Raw genomic sequence first — 20,334 nt, forward strand, 5'->3', positions numbered from 1 at the left:
GGCAACCTCATATTTGTACTCCAGCCTGAAATAACCTGCCAGATGAAAACAGGGAAAAAATGCCAAGAGATACTTTGTCTCTTGTTAAATAAATTAATAAGTAAAATTATGTATTTTACGTTCAATTTATTATATTCTAAGATTAGATTTTAAGTTACCTTACCTTTTATCTTTTTCATAGCTTTAGTATGTTTGCATGGCTATACTATAGGTAAAAGTATTTCTGTATGGATAACCTAATAGAAATAACATTATTATATGTTATACACTGTCACTTCTAAAATATGTTTAGCATTTAAAACATTTACATAAAAAAGAGAGCCCTTGTGAGTTTAAAATGTAAGCAAAAAAAGATCGGCATTATCTGTCAATATCAATTATTTAACGATGTAAATTTTATTTTAACATAAAGGCAAAAGTCATCTAGGAACTTAAAGAAGGTAGAGGCATTAGGCTTCTAAATTTCTGGTCAGAAATTGCATTTACAAAATACCAAAAGCTATATTATTTTAGTTTTGACATATTAGTATTAATATGGGTCTAGTAGTAATATAGTTTTTGTGTCATTTTGCTTCATATTTTTTTCACACAATTTCCACAGAGATTAAAATAATATATTTAAATCTCAAATCTCAGTTTATTAACATCTGATTTGTGCAGCACTAAAATCATATGGATTTTTGTCTTGAGGGATAAGTAGTTAAATACATCTAATATTAGGTTCTCTGCCAGCAGGGGTTAAAAAAAATACTAGACAAATGGTAATTATATTGGCAAGCAAAAATGGTAAGGAACTAGAAGTATTTCCAGAGAATAAGTAATCAAAATCTGTGAGAAAGTTATGTGACCTTAAAAAGAAATATGCAGATGTCTTTCCTGGGAAACCTTGATGACTTCAGAGGTTATCTTGGTAACAAATCTTATATACACAGAAACTATCAGATTAAGTTGATACTTCCTAAAAAATTTTCATTATCTACAAAGTTTGTTACAAATAATACAAAAGAAACATTAAATTTCTGCTATAAAACAGTATACTTTCTAAGTTTCACATTGCCTGTTATCTTCAAAATTATGGAGATATCAATGTAGAACCATATCCACTTAGCAATACCATTCACCTTGTTACTGCTGCTGATAGTGTTAAAATAAACAACACACTGAGCTTGACATGACTGAGAAACACTTTTTGTCAAGTTGTTATAACACCTTGCTCTGATATTTTAAATATATCTTAACATTTGAAAGTAACATGTTCTCTATTTTTCTTTTGGTAATTTCTCTAATTTCATTTCAAAATATGGTACTTCGCATTGTTTTAAGATGATGTTATCTAGGATGTTACCTGTGGCACATGATTTAAGATGTTTTAATATATGTTTGTGTATTGGTACAGCTAGAAGTAAAAGAAAACTCAGTTAACTATTGGCCTTAATAAAGAGGGTTCATTTTTTCTTAATAAGAATTCTGTAGGTAAACAGCTACTGGTGTTGGTCCAGTGAGTTGACAGTACCAGACTGGGATTATGGTTTTGTTAGTCTTTAATTCATGATTATAGGCTCATGCATTCAGAATTGCTGCTGCGATGACTTAAGTCATTGTTTCTATACTTGAGTCAAGGGAGAAGAGTGTTGCCAACTGTCTTTGAGTCTTTCTATAAGGAGAACCTTTTAAAAATAACAATCAAAACCTGTTAATATCTCCTTGAGCAAAACTGGCTCACATGTCCATGTTTAGGTTAAGTGGAAGGTAAGAAATTAAAAGCGTACTTTCAGAATTTACATTTGAAGACAGGAAGAAAAAATATTATGAAATATGGGTTACAGTTTGGTTTCAAATGATATATGACTGGAAATTCAAAAATAAGTTATGCGCCTCAAGAGAGTTACATGTTTTGGTTTTTCGGTACATGCTCTCTTTACATTCAAATTGACCTTCTCTTTCATACATGAAAATATAAAGCTTTTTGTTATTCTTAGACACTTAAAACATTTATTTTTCTTAGCTTCCTCTGAAAATCTTTTTTTCAAGATTCCTAAAGTATACTATTTTGTGAGATGTTTAAATCTGTTCATATTTATGTTATTCCATTTCAAGAGAGTAATGACACTGCAGGGTTTTACTTAGAGAACCTTGAACTTTAAAACACAAGGACATTATACCTTTGTATGTTTTTCAAGATCATACATCTGGTAGTGACAGAGCCAGGACCAAAATACACATTCCTTTCTATCCCAGTTTTATTTCTACTCTAGTTTTTCTCCATCAAAGTAACATTTGAATGAAATGGTGTTAGTGACATAGAAGAAAGAGAAAAAGAACATTAAATACAATATTAAAAGTGTTAAAATCTGGTAACCAAATATATTATTCAAAAAAATTTAGCTTTGCCTGTACCTATGAATATCCTTAACCAAGTTATTAAGGATATATATTTTTCAAGGCTCTGACCAAGAAAGTTTATGATTTTTAATTCTCTAAATCAGAGTATTTTTTGAGGAACACATTAAACAATATGTACACAGGGTGTCATTGATTAACTCAACACTTCTTTATTCTATGCTTTGTATTCTATTAGCTGTTGAGATTTTGTGATGATCAAGGCTGACATGGTTCTTATTATGTAGATTTGTGATATCTAGAATTGAAAAAAGATAATTAACATTTGTAAAGTTGATTATTTAAAGCCATTCTATAATTAATTTATCTAGGGTAGTATTAATTAAACACTATCACAGATAGAGTCCAAATTTACACATGTAGTGATTTGACTGAATTTAACAAACAGGAAGTACACAAGTGATAGCATATGATCAAAGGTTTACATTTTATCTTAGCAAAGAAAGACATCGGTTTATCAGTATATTTGCAGTATCATCTCTGTCTTTCCTATAGAATATTTGCTTATGAATTTGAGTTTTAATATAATTATTAGTGATTTAAATTTAGGAAAGATACAAATAGTAAATTTATATGTTTTCTAAAATAGTCATTCACTCATTTAGCAAGAAGTTTCTTCTTAACTAGACACGATTAATCTATAGATAAAAGTTTATGAATTTATGCTTAAGGATTTTAAATATGAATTCACGTAGTTATGTCTACATTTGTATTTATATCTATTTTAATATTTATATATCTACTAGAAAGTATAAATATTTCTTTAAATGCCTAAGTCTTGGAAATAGTAACTTTGATAACAGTGCCATCTAGAAAGAATATACAATTAAATAGTTCAGAATAATAAAATATAATTATGTTTGCTTCAAAGCGATGCAAATTTTTTTCTTGGGTATGTTTCATATACATAGCAAACATATGACTATAATCAGTTACATTATTGTCTGCTTGAGATAATGAAGCTGTCTTCTGAATTTTTTTTAGCCAAATGCCCAAACTACATAAGAGGTAAAACAATCTGCTTTGAGTACATGTACATGTTTAAAACAGCATAGTTTGGTAAAACATGGGCAATTGGTCCATTGTACATTTTTGGTTATTGTGAAGATATTATTATCATACTGTTTCTGCTACCTAAAATATTCCTTCTATCCTATTGCTAGTACTGATCCTCATACCATAACTCAGATGCAACTTTCTCTAGGAATCTTTTCTTAGATTCTTGGCTCCTGTTATTTTCTTCTATAGCACCCATTTTATCCACAGAACTTATTATAGTTTTTGAGAAATTCTGATTTAATTATCGTTTCATCTAAGGAGACTCCCCAACTCTACTTGCTCACTATTTTATCTCTTCTCCCCATCAAAGTTTAGTCTACTCTGCTACAATTTGTCAGCTCAGTTCTAGTTTAATAAGATGTATTAAAATAGAATATAAAGATGACTAAATGAGAAATAAAAGATATGAGGCTAGATAATTTCAAATTTCTCATTACATATTATATATCTGCAATAATTTAAACACAAAGAGTTTAGTGTTTATTTTTGTTTGATAACTATAAGTCTATAGTCATAAAAAAACACTTTAGCAAATATTTGGTATTCGATTATATTTAGTTTTAGGTAAATAGTAATCACTTCTCTTTGTCAAGGACAGCAACATTATTAACATGACCTTTACTATTTCCATCTTCTACTAATATAGGCAGGAGCTACATTAAACAGGCAGCTGAATTGTGCTCAATCACATTTCTCATATGTGACAAGATTTAACATTCACTTTCACAAATCAAATGTGCAAAAATATATGTTATTTCTGTCATAATGAATTCCATATAATGTATGGGTCTGATTTCATCTAACAGAAGAAAATGTCAATGTGCCAAGTCAATGTGTGAGTTTTTCAAGACAAAATTGTTATATCAGTTTTGAAGTTGAATATCTTTTTTATTCAGAGATCTGTCACTCTTTTGCACTGTTTAATATGAATGCAGAAATACATTATCCCTGGTATTTGGGTGCCGTGTACTGGCACAGACTTTGGATGTCCATGGTCTTTTCCATGGTCTTTGCTCTCTATTTTCAGGCTGTCTCTTCCTCATCTCAAATCCAAAACCTCATTATAAAATTGCCTTTATCACTTAGACTTCAAAGTCCATTTCCCTTTTATCAAAACCTGGATCTTGCATATTGAAATTGCACTTTGAAAATTGATATGCATATCATTGAATCACAAATATCAATATTACTTTTAAATAGCTTATAGACGGTTCTTGGCTTTTCTTAAAACAATGTTTAAGTAAGCCTTTATATCAGCTTAAATGACGAGAGGAATAATTGCAAAGAAGGAATAAAACTTACAGTTTTCTATTGAAGATTTGTATTATAGACTTACTCTCCAGATGCAAATTCTAATAGCCAGTATTTTATTTTATTGAGTTATAACCACTAATGGCTGCAGAATACAATTGCATTTTCTATTTGCTAATTTCACAAATGTTTATGTGCCTCTTAAGTCCCAAGCCCTGTCGAAAGCTCTCAGTAAAGTCTGATAAACATAACAGAGAAGGTTCCCTACCCTAAAGGAGCTTATGTTCCAGTAAAGAGAGATATTTAACAAACTCCAACTAAATATTTAAGGTAATCGGAGATACTTATAAAGGATATAAAAAATGTATAACTGAATACATTCATCCAGTTAAGATCACCTTTGGTAACAAAAAAAAATACTTAAAATATTAAAATATAGTAGCTAAAATAAGAAGTTGAATTTTCCAATAGATGGTATTCCAGACGTGTAGAGTTGGCACAGTTAATTTGTTGTACGTCATTCAGGACTTAGTCTTCTCCCACTACAAACAATACCTTGTCCTCATGTGTATGATTTTCAGTTAACTCTATTTTAGCCTTCTCATATTGAAAGAAATGAGCTTTCTTTTTAATTTCAAAAAAATGTCATGATGAGCATACAAAAATCCAGCTCACATACAGTTGTAAGGGGGTAGTTTTTGCACCTGGATTAATGCACTAGCCTAAGACATAAGGTGAACTTGCCATGCAGTAATCAGGATGGACAAAGTGTCTCAATACATGGAATAAATTCTAAATTGATTCAGGCATCAATTCAGGCCAAGTGTGTTAGAGATTGACAATACTGCTTCCTAGAAAGGTTGGAGGATTTAGCTCTTAAAGTCCCAACAGAAAGCTATGACCATAAAAATATAATTTACTCACATTTACTTCTCTCTAATATATATTTTATACTGACTTTATTTTATATATTACACACGTGTGTGTGTGTGTATATATCATCCCTTATACATATGTATGTGTATATAATATACACACACACCTATACATAAATAAATATAAATATGTATTTTATATATATGAGAGATAATAGCCTAATTGCCTTATATGATATTAGCTTTCCACAAAAAAGAATAGAAAAAAATTTAAACAAATAATTATAGGGACCAGGAAGAAGATAAGGAGTCTATGATATGTCTATGGGGCATTAAACTCTTCATAGCATTTATATGACATTGTATCAAAAAGCATCATCACATCATAAATAGGAGAAGCACCCCAGAATTTTAACTGTAGTTAGCAGTCTTGCAGTCTGAGGTATTAAGAAAAGAAACAAACACTGTACGAAGACTAATTTAGTTTTAAAGTCCTTACAGATCACAGATTCCTCAAAATGCTTTGATTTTCCCACCTATGTGTAAAGAGGGCCCAATGCTTAGCAATGACTACACTTAACAGTTACTTCCTAATTCTATAATGACACTAGGAAGAAAGAAGTGTTATACCAGCAGCAACTCTGGAAAAGATACGATTTGCCTGCATAAGGAGGAGTGAGGAGGTGGGAGGAAAATATTCCAGTATAGAAAACACAGCAGACCTGCTTCCAGAAGCAACTTCTTTCAACACTCTGAATTACTTCTGCTATTTGCCTCTATATTTCTTTATTTTATTTCATTTCATTTTATTTTTATTGCATTTTAGGTTTGGGGGTACATGTGAAGAACATGTAAGATTGTTGCATAAGTACACACATGGCCATGTGGTTTGCTACCTTCCTCCCCATCACCTATATCTGGCATTTCTCCCCATTTTATCTCTCCTCAACTCCCCGCCCCCTGCTGTCCCTCCCCTATTTCCCCCTGACAGACCCCAATGTGTGATACTCCCCTCCCTGTGTCCATGTGTTCTCATTGTTCAACACTTCCCTATGAGTGAGAACATGTGGTGTTTGATTTTCTGTTCTTGTGTCAGTTTGCTGAGAATGATGGTTTCCAGGTTCATCCATGTCCCTACAAAGGACGCAAACTCATCGTTTTGGATGGCTGCATAGTATTCCATGGTGTATATGTGCCACATCTTCCCTGTCCAGTCTATCATTGATGGGCATTTGCGTTGGTTCCAGGTCTTTGCTGTTGTAAACTGTGCTGCAATGAACATTCGTGTGCATGTGTCCTTATAGTAGAACGATTTATAATCCTTGGGTCAAATGGAATTTCTATTTCTAGGTCCTTGAGGAATTGCCACACTGTCTTCCACAATGGTTGAACTTATTTACACTCCCATCAACAGTGTAAAAGTGTCCTATTTCTCCACATCCTCTCCAGCATCTGTTGTCTCCAGATTTTTAATGATCGCCATTCTAACTGATGCGAGATGGTATCTCAATGTAGTTTTGATTTGCATTTCTCTAATGACCAGTGATGATGAGCATTTTTTCATGTTTGTTGGCTTACCTCTGTATTTCTAAATAGCACAATTATGTTACCATTTCTTGAAATTTTCTTCCCTATGTGTCACATATCTAATTGTTTCTATGGAAAATGAAAGCTTAGCTTGCTTATTACCATCCCCCTAACCACATATGTTTTCTTACTCCTTCCTCCCCACGTAGTTGTATCAAAAATGTTATTAGGCAAGAGTCGCTGTTAGTGGTATTGTAACCATATCAATTTTCCTCTCTAATTTTATTTTTGTTTTTGTTCATTTGAGGAAAGATTTACTTATATCTTCTTTTCCAATGCCTCTATTACATTGTTAATATTAGCTTTTACTTCAGTTCCCCAAACTGTATATCTTACCTAATATTTTTAGTGCGTTCTGCAATGTTCATGAACACAATTCTTATGTTTCCTCTAAAATATTACTTAGAAAGCTTTTTGTATGGTTCTTTCCCTGCCTTGACTCGGTGTTTTCAAAATTTCCTTTATTTTTCTGTACGTATGTGCTGTTTTCTTGTTTATGTATCCATTTATTTAGAGGTATCCCTTTAATATGAGAAAATCCTTGAATATCAGTTGATGGCTAAGAGAGAACCACCACCAAAATACTAATTTTCTTCATTGGAAATGATAGGGGTAGATGAAGGTTAGGACACACACAGTGAGAAAAGAGATTTGACAAGACTTGGTGAGCCAGAACCCAAGGGTCAGTTAGATAGTTCTATTCAAAAAAGCTAACAAATTGCTAAAAGAACAACATATAAATTTCAACTTAATCTTTCTTTACTTTGCCCTAAATTATTTCTTCAAACCCCTAGTGAAACTCTACAATACAAAAAAATGTGTGTTAGTGGAACTTTAGAGAGTAAAAGATCAATGCAGTTTCTAGCACAGGGCAAAATAAAGCACCAGGAAGACAGAAGTTGCAGAAGGAAGAAGCAGAGAACAATGACCAAGAGGCTGGCATGACATTAGCTGAAGAGATGAGTAGGAAACATATAAGTCCTCCAAGAATTGCTCATTAATGCTATTTTCGGATTGCCAATTATGACTTTCATTTAAAAAAATCGGCCGGGCACGGTGGCTCAAGCCTGTAATCCCAGCACTTTGGGAGGCCGAGGCGGGTGGATCACGAGGTCAAGAGATCGAGACCATCCTGGTCAACATGGTGAAACCCCGTCTCTACTAATACAAAAAACTAGCTGGGCATGGTGGCGCGTGCCTGTAATCCCAGCTACTCAGGAGGCTGAGGCAGGAGAATTGCCTGAACCCAGGAGGCGGAGGTTGCAGTGAGCCGAGATCGCGCCATTGCACTCCAGCATGGGTAACGAGCGAAACTCCGTCTCAAAAAAAAAAAAAAAAAAAATCCTCATTTCCCATGTTCCCTGCCTAGATTACATGACTTGTTGTTAAAATCACTCTTGTCAGAGAAAAAATGCATGTGCTTGAAGAAACACACACACACACAAACACAGAGAAAGGAAGAGAGTCAGTGTGTGTGTGCGTGTGTGTGTGTGTGTGTGTATGTGAGAGAGAGAGAGTGTGTGTTCTTACCTTGATTCTTGACCATGAATCTCAAGAAGGCCCTTGGTGCTGCCTGACAATCCTAATTCTTCTGAATCAGTTCACGTTCTGAGTATCCTAGCCTACCATTCTAGATGTATCTTTTTACACCATTATAAATCCTCCTTTGACTGAGGTTTCAGCTGTCTTTGTTTCCTATATCCTGAGAAAATAAAAGCCATCAGAGGAAAATTTCTTTATCTTTGCACTAACAACTATCATCTATATGCATCTGCATTCATAGACTACATTTTCTGTTTTTCCACATTCCTGTCTATGGTCAACCCTACTGCCCTTCTGCTCTATGGATTCTCTCCTTTATCTCTCTCCTCTCTCTCCGTTTTTTTTTTTTTTTTTTTTAAGACAGAGTCTCACTCTTGCCTCCTAGGCTGGAATGTATCAGCGCGATCTCTGCCCACTGCAGCCTCCGCCTCCGAGGTTCAAGTGATTCTCCTGCCTCAGCCTCTCAAGTAGCTTGGATTATAGGCACCCACCACCATGCCCAGCTAATTTTTGCAGTTTTAGTAAAGATGGGGTTTCCTCATGGGAATGGCCAGGCTGAAACTCCTGACCTCAAGTCATCCACCCACCTCAGTCTCCCAAAGTGCTGGGATTATAGGCTAGAGCCACAGTGCCCAGCCTCATTTATTGTTAAGAAAGTTTATCCTGCATTTATTTTCTTCAGTATAAATTATTCCCTCCATATTACATCACTTACTCTCAGCATATGAATAAGTATTTATCTTTCTCATTTCATTTTTGAATATTTCCTTTTTACACATAATTACTACTGTATTTTAAAAAAAATTATCAAACCTGCTGTCTGTATTGAATATCCATGTCCTCACTGCCCATTGTCCTTCAATTCCACTCCCAATTATGCTTTTATTCCCAAGATTAAAATGATATTCTTCTTGTTGGAGGTCACCAATTATTCTCCATTGCCAAATTCAAAGGCAAATTTTCTTTCTGCATTATAGTCATATTGTCAGTAGCATTTTACCCATTTTGTCCATGTAAAATAGCTTGTAAACTTGCACTCAGTGTTCCCACAATTATCAATTGCATCGTTTTCTGTTACTATTAGTGGATCCCATAATTGTTTAGATCGTCATTATTTCTATTTTTAGGTGTATTCACTCTTTGAGGAATTTCTTCCATTTTTAAAATACCATAAGTATATGAATAATTCCCAAATATGTTCTGTGAATCTTTGTGTCTCCCCTGAACTCCTAACTCATATACCCAAATCACTAGTAAAATATTCACTCAAGTATCCATATAACACCTCAAACTGATCAGTGCTGAGGATTTATTCCAACTCTATTCTGCCTAGTGTTGTCCACCCAGTGAATGGCATCATTATTACCCAGTTTCTCAGGCCAAAATTGTGTAGTTATTCTTAACTCTTTGCTGACACACTGCCATACAGTCCATTAGCAAATCCCATTGGCTGCATCTTTAAAATACATTTTAATTCAACCAGTTTTCACAACCTATATTGCAGTGATCATAGTCTATGCTACCATCATCTCTTTCCTGAAATATGACATCTTAATTTGTCTCCATCTGCCCTCTTCTCTTATTAAAACATATTTACTGTCTAGCACCCAGAGTGATCACTTTAAAATATAAAGCATATCACTTCACTCCCATGTTCAAAATCTTCCATAGCTTCCCATAATACTTGAATAAAGCACATATACTCCTTATTTTGGTCTGCTAAATCCTATATAATGTAGTCCCTAGCTACCTCTCTGATCTCATTTCTCCCTCAATTCCACAGTTGGCCTCTGCTATTCTATCTTGGTATGAATCTCTTCCCTCAGATAGCATGCTTTTCTGTATTATTTTATCAGGCTTCATATAGAAATTTCTCTTACAGGCCTACCTACATTATATAAAAATAACTCTATGTCATTCTATTCAACTACCTTTTATTATTTTCCTAGCAATTAGCACTTTCCAATAATTCTATCACATAACTGTTGATTTATTTTTTTCCTTACTAATTGAATTAAACCTGTTGAAGACAGGAATTTTTCTCTTTTGTTCACTGTTTTATCTCAGTACTTACAAAAGTGTGTAGAACATTAAAGGCATACAAAAAATTTTTAAATAATATCATATTTCACTTCAAGTAAGTTTTTAATTATATACAATTTAAGCTTTTTAAATGTTAACACATATAGCTGCTTGTTGACTATAGTTTTTAATGAAGTGTTTTCTCTTTTTCTTCCCATACTGCCAATAAAAACATTTTAAAAATTAGTAAGCAATAAGAAATAAAATTCTGACATTTAAAATGCTGACTTTTTGAATCTCTGGCAAACCATCTAGAGAAATTTTTACAACCCTGTGAATAAGGTTCACACTAAATTAAAATACTACATATATGAATATATAACATTAATTTTAAATTCAGAGAGGATATAATTTGATTTATTACAAAGTATAATTGTTCTTTAAATAAATAGAGAGGTAAAGTAAAACATAATATTTAGACTTTTTATGTCACTCATTAACTCATAATCTTTCTAAATTCAAACCAATAGCAAATTAAGACAAGTGACCATCATTGGTGATTCTTTATATAATATATAATAATCTTGAAGCAGTTAATTTTTTATACTCTATAAAATAAGATAATAAAAATGAGATTAAATGTCTACTAAAAACACATCAATTATTATATATTTATAGGTCATTATCCACCTATATTTAGTTTTCTAGGGCAGTAGTATTTGTATGTCATAAATGTGATCATTACATAATTTAGAGTAACTGTCCTCAGATAAATTACATGTAATAGAACATTAAAATATACTTTTTTTTCCTTTTTTCTTTTTTTTTTTGTGACAGAGTCTTGCTCTGTCACCAGGCGCCAGGCTGGAGTACAGTGGCACAATCTTGGCTCACTGCAATCTCCGCTTCCTGGGTTCAAGCAATTCTCCTGCCTCAGCCTCCCTAGTAGCTGGGATTACAGGCACACGCCACCACGCCCAGCTAATTTTTGTATTTTTTAGTAGAGACGGAGTTTCACCATGTTGGCCAGGATGGTCTCCATCGATCTCTTGACCTCGTGATCTGCCCGCCTCGGCCTCCCAAAGTGCTGAAATTACAGGCGTGAGCCACCACACCTGGCCTAAAATACACTTTTATCTTAATATTACTGAACAAATTATCATGCAAGAACATTTTAATTAGAATGATCTAATTAAAGACCAATGGGTACCAAAAATGATAGTTATTGTACAGTTTAATGTGTTAGGCTCTGATGTGGTTGTGATTCCTAGTTGTTCGGTGTTTCTTCTTCCCATGTGTGGCCCCTATGTATAGAAAAATATCCTCAAGAGAAAGAAAAGTTCAGCAAGCACTTTACATGGAGAACTTTCACTATGAGATGAGCTAAGAGCACTCAGATCTGTTCACTTCAAATGCAACTGAGATCAGAGACTGGAAAAGGAAGAGGATACAGCCCGGAGCACCCAGCTGAAGTTCTAACCATAAGTGAGAACTCAGAGTACAAGATTACATTGTCATATGTAATCACAAAAGCTCAATAACTCCCAAAGTGCAGGGTTCTCTGGCAAAGTTATTATGAAGAACACACCTAAGACTTATGTCCCAAAGTGTGAATATTTTAAACCTCCAACTTCCTCAGCACACACACAAACACACACACACAAAAAAAATTGGTGCAAATTGAGGTAACAGTTGAGTGTACAAAGCAGATTCGAATCAAAATATACACCACTGAATTCTTGGAAGATTTCGGTCAATTGAATGGGGAAGATCAAAGAGTACACGAAAGGTGGCAGACCTACAGGTGTATTTCTGGAAAGCAGGACTCAGTACTTCCTGCAGTAAACATAGTAAATGACTCTGGTGCTCCTGGCTACATCCTCTTTCTTGGACAACCTCCTATTTCCGTTGCATTTGGAATGAGCAGTACTGAGTGATCTCAGCTCGTCTCATCATGGCCGTTCCCTATGCCAAGTCTTTGCTCCCCTTGAGGATCTTTTCCTATAAGATGTGAACTATGTTAGCATACAGGCATGCTCAAGCTCAAAATACAAGAAATCAATATTCTTAATACACCCTTGACACAATAAGGAATGGAAAGTAATTTATAAGTATTTTAACCACCTGCTTTACTTATGGTTAATCCTGATTATATGTGATTCAGGTTCTAAAGATCATTGTGTAATTAAGTAGTCAATACCCAAATAGTAACCATAATAAGATTTCTTTTACTGACTTTTATTATTCTTTGATTTCCCGTCCCCTCAGTTTTACTTCCTAAAATCATCTACCAAATGTATTATTGCACACAAATCTTGATCTCAAGTTCTGATTTCAGCAGAATCTAAACTAAAATAGTGTGTTTAAAAACCAAAACAGGAATCCAGTGAAGGTGCCCAAAGCCCAGGCATGGAGCATACTTCATACTTTTTAAAGTATGGAAATCCTTACCATCAGTATCTAAGACATTACCATTTGAAAAACAGATTTTCTCTAATTGGCTAGAAAGGGAAGGAAAGAGAATTGGATACAATTAAATTCTACCTCTTTTGGCTATGTGAATCTGAAATTACTTCACCTATGGAAACTGGAGAATGAATCTATAAATCTTAACAACCATATAAAATGCAATGTGCTGCCTATAAAGGGGAAAATATCTTTACTTTTGAGACTAAAGTATTCTAGTCTGTAAATGACTATTGATGGCATCTCCGAAAGTCAATGATTTTTATCTGTAACAAAGTGCCTTCCTGCACTGTCATTACTCAACTGAAATGTGCTGTGGTTTCAAACAAACTGGTCAGATTTTTAAAAATCTTAAAGACATTTAAAAATCAAAGTATTGAAGCGCTACCAGGCCATTTAATTGTGGCATTTAATGAGAGAAATAAATACAAATATAATCTATTAGAAAGAAAAGATCTTTGGAGACATTTGTGATTTGAAATCTTGGCTGCAATATTTTTAATGCCAAAAGAAAAAAATGCTTCACATGTATTTTTTCATTTCTTAAATTTATGTATTTATTTTTAATTGATAAATAGTAATTGTACATTTTTATGAGGTACAGTATGATTTTTTTATCTATGTATACATTATTGAAGGATTCAGTCAAGCTAATTAACATATCCATCACCTCACTGATTTTTTCTGTGGTGAGAATGTTAAAAATTTATTTTAGCAGTTTTGATAAATGCAATACATTATCATTAACTGTGACCACCATACAATGCAATAAGTCACTGAAACATATTCCTCCATTCTAACTAAAACTTTGTATCCTTTAATCAGCATCTCCCCTTTCTCCACCTTGCTTCTTCCTCCAGCCTCTGGCAACTGCCTTTTAACTCTCTGTATCTATGGGATCAACTTTTTAGATTTCACATAAAAGTGTCTCCCATGTTTGAGAGGATTCTTTCCTTTGGTGTTGTAGTAGAAAATTAATCTCACTGCTTGCTATGATTGGGCTGTAACCTCTCGCAAATCTCCTCTTGAATTCCCATGTGTTATGGGAGGGACCCGGTGGGAGATAATTGAATCGTGAGGATGGGTCTTTCTCCTGCAGTTCTCATGACAGTGAAAAAGTCTCATGATAGTGAAAAAGTCTTATGATGGTTGTAAAAACTGGAGTTTCCCTGTACAAGCTCTTTGCTTGCTACCATTCATGTGAGGCATGCCTTTCACCTTCTGCCATGATTGTGATGCTTCCCCAGCGATGTGGAACTGTGAGTCCAATAAATATCCTTCCTTTGTAAATTGTGCAGTCTCGGGTATGTCTTGATGAACACTGTGAAAACAGACTAATACAGTACTCTATTTTAGTTCCTTGTTATTTTCCTTCCAGACATTCTCGTAGCTTGTTTGAGTCTCTTCAGCATTTTTCTCTTGGTCTTTTTCATAACAGTTCCCACTGTTATCTGGCTGAAACAAATGTACACATGTGGGCATATTGATCAAGTCTTACTTTACTAAGTGTGACTGCACTCCTGAAGTTCCCTTTATCCTTCTCGGTTCATTTATGGAGCTCTTACAATGTGCCAACCTGTCTAGGTGCTGGGGGAGGTGCAGAGAACACATTAGACTTCCTGACTTCCTGCTGTTTATGTTCCTTTGGGACTCTAAGATAATCTAGCTTTCCTGTGTGTACTCTCACTATTGTGATTTTGATAATGCTGGAACTCTGGATTTCAATTAAGGCTTAAAAATGGGTATGAATTAAGGAAAGGTGAGACATTGATTTATATTTTCTCACCCCTAAGCACAGGGTAGTCAACTCTACTCCCTGGAAGCAGAGGAACTATAAAAGACGATCTCTTCCTTCTGCACTTTGACGTCCACTTCCTTGTGTTAACAGTCAGAAATCTTGGGCTGGCTCCTGTGTCCTGAACAAGAAATCACCAGCCAGCCAGGTCTTCTTTTTTCATCAGAAGAGTTTTTGACTTATTGCACCATTGCTTTTCAACATCTAATTAATTCTTAGGCAGCTTGCTAAAGGTGGCCCACAGGCAGAATACATTCTGGATCCGTTTTGTTGGGTAAGATAATTTATAAAAATGAGATAATCTTTATAAGTTAGATGATTACATGATACCCTTACATTTTGCTGCTTATTAAAATTTAGAAGACCTGGAAACATTGGGCATACATTTCTCTTTGATAACAACAGGACAGGCTGGCTATGAGGAGCCATTACCTAATTAAGATGGGACCTATTCTCTCCCTTTCACCTGAGTTGTCAACTGCACTTACTTAGGCTATTTACCCGGCTACTGTATACATTTGAATGTGCTACCACCAGAACTTCAGAGAACACTAAAAACAAGATTCTCTATATGTCCACGCTCTTCATTTGCTATTTTTGTCCAGAGTTATCTATCTATTTCTGGATAAAGACTTGTACAATGACCTCTCAGCCTTCTGCCCTTTCCATTGGCAAATGAATGGTTCATATTCTTTGTTGTCAACTCTTGGTTGGCTTATCCTTTAGAGGTATAATAGAAAGACCCTATTGACCTTTAAACAGCTGAGATTTAATTTTCTAAGGGAAATTATTACTCTTTGGAAAAATACTCTGTTGAAAACCTACCTTCTCTCAAGAGGAATAAAACGGGGCTGGGCGCGGTGGCTCGCACCTGTAATCCCAGCACTTTGGGAGGCTGAGGCGGGTGGATCACGAGGTCAAGAGATCGAGACCATCCTGGTCAACATGGTGAAACCCCGTCTCTACTAAAAATACAAAAATTAGCTGGGCATGGTGGCGTGTGCCTGTAATCCCAGCTACTCAGGAGGCTGAGGCAGGAGAATTGCCTGAACCCAGCGGGCAGAGGTTGCAGTGAGCCAAGATCGCGCCATTGAACTCCAGCCTGGGTAACAAGAGCAAAACTCCATCTCAAAAAAAAAAAGAGGAATAAAACATATCAAAGCTACATCTGCAACATTTGTACAGAGTTCAGGAGGAGCTGACTAGCTTTTAGTAATTGTGTTTTTAGTATTGTTTTTAGTACTCTGTTGACTTTTAGAGAAAATTTTGACTCCAAGAGAGCAAACAGAGTCACCTACCTTTATTTATCAGTTCAGAATATTTCTTTTACTCTGTTGTCCTCTCTAACAGCAAGAGATGGCTTTTTTTTCCTCCCAAAAGTATTGTATTTCATTTAGGAAGTTGGATAAACAGAGCATTAATTTCAGGCCTAAAAGAAAACATCTGTTAACTCTGGTCAGTTAGGACATTTAACCTCAATATTATGATGCCCCTTCTAATGTTTTCAAAAGGGAAATTAAGTAGATCTATACGTCCTTTCCACTCTGTGACCAAAACAAGACTTTTTTTTTTTTTTTTGAGAGGCAACTGTGAGAAAACCTAACAGGAAAAATGTTTAATGATGACCTGTTTCTTAAAATACGCATTAGAGTCTTAACGGGAACACTGAATAGTATGCAATGGAATGTTATGCAAATAATGATATATAAAACATATTTTTTAGATATCTATATAATACTTGTATAATAGCAATAATCATAATTCACACAACAGCATGAAAAATCTTAGAAACTTCATTTTAAGTGAAATAAGCCAGCTTCTTAGAGGTTCATATTTTTGTCTTTAATCAATCAAATGTAAGACACTTTCAGCCATTATTTCTTCAAGTATTCTCTATACCCCTTCCTCTTCAATATCTTCTGAGACTGTCACAATGTATATGTTGGTCTACTTGATGGGATTCCACAAGTCCCTTAGGCTTTGTTCACTTTTCTTCAAACTTTATTTATTTCTGTTTTTCTGAATTGATAATTTCTGTTGTCTTATCTTTACATTCACTTTGTTTCCTTCGATCTGCTCAAATTTACCTTTGAGTCCCTCCAGTGATTTCTATATTTCTGTTACTGTAGTTTACAGCTCCAGAAATTCTCTTGGTTCCTACTTAGGCTATCTCTTTATTTATATTTGCATTTTGTTCATATATTTTCTTTACCTTCTCCACATCCTCTTTTTGTTCTTTGAGCATCTTTAAGAAAATTGTTTTAAAATTGCTATCTGGTAGATCTGCCACCAGGTTTTTTTCAGGAAGGTCCTGTTGACTTTTTTGTTTTTCATTTCAATGGGCCATCTTTTCCTGTTTCCTTCTTTCACCATGCCTTGTGACATTTGTTGACAATTGGATATTTGAATCTTAAAATACGGTATATCTGCAAATCAGATTCTCACACCTCCCAGCTTTTTCTGTTTTTTTTTTTTTTTTGGCTGGGATGGCGGGGTGAAGAGGGGAATGCTGTTTTTGTTTATTATTATTATTTTTTTTTAATTGCTGTAAACTGACTGTGTGTTAAGGATCAGCCTAAGTTGTAAACTTAAGTTTTTCTCATTTTATTTCTAAGCCTGTGACTTTTCCTGAGTATTCACAATTACTTTCTGATATGCACATTTTTCAGCTATTATGAATAGTATTGCTGTGAATATTTATGTTTAAGATTTGAGATATATGCATGCATTCAGTTCTCTTTGGTGTACCCCTAAGAGTAGAATTTCAGTGTCATATGGTCAGTCCTACTCATCTTATATAAAGAAATAATTATCCATCTGGTGATCCAACAAAACAATGTGGAAACTATGATTGATTGTTTTCTTACTCTCAGTATCTTTATTTAGTGCCTGATACTTTCAGTTCTAGCTTTTCATTTAAAAAACCTTTAAATTTTTTTTCTCCACTGTTATCACTTCAGTTGAAATAATAGCCATCTTTATTTTGTATAACTGCAGTGATATTCTCAGTTAGTTTCCTTACTTCTAGTGTTATCTTTCTCCAATAAATTCTTTACAGAATTGTCTTACAGGGAAAAAAAAATAGATCTTAAAACTCCCAACTTAAAATAATTTAATGTCTTCTCATTTTTCTTAAAATAAAATAAAAAACCTAATTTTTAAGACCTTTTATAATCTGCTTTATCTCTGACTTGTCTTTGACTTTATATCAAAACATTATCTCTCTAATCATGTGACTTCATGAGCTGCTGCTTATTTCTCAAGCATGCCACACTGTTTTCCTTTTGAGACTTAGTTCATCATGTTTCTTCTATAGAAATATCCTTTCCTCAGATCTGCACATGACCATTTCCTTCTGTTCATGTCTCAACTAAGGTTTTTTTTTTTCTCTTAAAGGGAAACTCTTTACAGTGAAACAACTCAAAAAAACTTCAGTATGCTATCTTTTCAAATTTCTTCTCATTCATTACCTTAATTTTATTTTTCTCAGTTATTATTTTGATTGTTAGTTGTCTTCATTTGGGACAAAGTTCCATGAGGGCAGGGATATTCCCTGTATGCCCTGGTCCAGATATAAAAGAGATACTGAAAACATGTTTGTTGAAAACAGAAAAGAATTAGATGACATTGAGGAACTCATATTTTTAGTAAATTCAGAGTAAATAAAAACATCTGAGCATGGATTATAATAGTCTGAGCAAATGTTCACATTTATGGAACATCATAGTTATTTCTGTTAAACTCATAAAACATAGAGCCACTCTTTTGATATAACTGAGTGATAAGTAGATAACAGAATCATATAAAATATAAAATGAAATTTGTTATGATAAAATGATAAAGAAGTCACAACTGAGACCTAAGAAGGCTCAATTTCTAGAATATTACCTAATTAATAAATTACAGTTTAAATGATTAAATGGATTATACTTATTCAATTAAGTATATTTAGTCTGAAGCCTTTAAAGTATTAATATTTACTGGGGAAAATCAAAACCGAAAGAACACTGAGCTTAAAATGTTTCATGCAAGTCCATTTGTAGCAATCATGTAGAGAAAAGAATGACAGAAAAATTCTCAATGGATTACTCAGATTGTAATTCTTTTTTAGCTGCTAGCCTGTTTGTATAATTTAATCAACACCTTCAGAAAAACATTTGCTTAAAATTGGTGATTATGTCCAATGACTTTTGTTTAGAGTACACCATTATGTTCTGGTAATAAAATGATACAGTGTTTAATTTTCCTGGAAAATAGTATTCTCACCCATCTTTGAACTTTTCTGAATATCCTCCTTCCATAAGGAGACTTTCTCTGGATTATTATGTGTAATCAATCCAACTAATACAGCAACAATTTTATCAAGTAACCAATACAAAAATTTATTAATTCTAAGAATAACTAAATGTTTTGTATAATAATCTGGCCATAGAAGTCATAGACTAGGGTTTAATTTGTAATTTGTTGAATATGATGGAGTTATATAAAATTACATAATCATTGGAAACATTGACTTTATATTTCGGAGTAATGAGGCAGTAACAGGAAATTAACATTCAGTGGCATTTTACATGCTTTTCCATTAATATTTTGTAACATGCATTTATGTTTTAATAAATTAGAACAAATTGTCACTATGAAAATAAGAAAAAAATCCAGTTCTATATGAGCACAGCAATCTTTGTGTTTATTCACAAATGCATTTCCAGAATTAAAAAACACACTTGGCACATTCAAAGTGTTCAATAAATATTTAAAAAATGAAATAATATTAAGTAATAATAATTATATTATTATAATATAAATTATATTATAAATAAGTAAGAATAATAAGTAAAAAAACAAATCAGAAGACTTGAAATAATATATTTTTAATATAAAATATAATTTGGATAAGATTTAAATGATATGTAAGTGAATTAATGAAGATAATTTTTTAAAGATTTTCAAATATGCCATCTTTTTATATATTTTATGAGTATCAGAACAATCTGTGGCATTAGAGCTTTTTCTAAATTGTATACAAGGTTTTAATTATCCACAGGGTTTTTATTTAAGAAATAAAATCAAAATTAATGATGCTTTTAGTGAAGCTTGTCTAATGATGTCAATTGTCTAATGAAAGTTCATTTTATAACAAGTGTTAATTGAGGATAAAAGACCAGAAAATGTACACAAGTAATTACAATTCACTTAGTCTGAAGACCTGTTTTCAAAAGTAGAATTTAATTTTGTATTGTTTACTAACATAGACTTGGAATTTTCTGGAAGCTCAAGGAAAGGAAGTTTGTATCAATGTTACAGAAAATTCAATGATAAAAGCAGCTCAGTTTAGTA

The 20,334-nt window shown here is 33.5% G+C and overlaps 1 protein-coding gene across 1 annotated transcript in view; it reads left to right on the forward strand.

The window, feature by feature from the left end:
- The window catches only part of EYS (eyes shut homolog), a 2,025,572-nt gene that overhangs the window by 818,559 nt on the left and 1,186,679 nt on the right, over positions 1-20,334 (forward strand).

Source organism: Aotus nancymaae, unplaced genomic scaffold (assembly GCF_030222135.1).
Source record: "Aotus nancymaae isolate 86718 unplaced genomic scaffold, 86718_ANA_hifiasm-v0.15.2.pri h1tg000040l, whole genome shotgun sequence".
Classification (NCBI taxonomy): Eukaryota; Metazoa; Chordata; class Mammalia; order Primates; family Aotidae; genus Aotus; species Aotus nancymaae.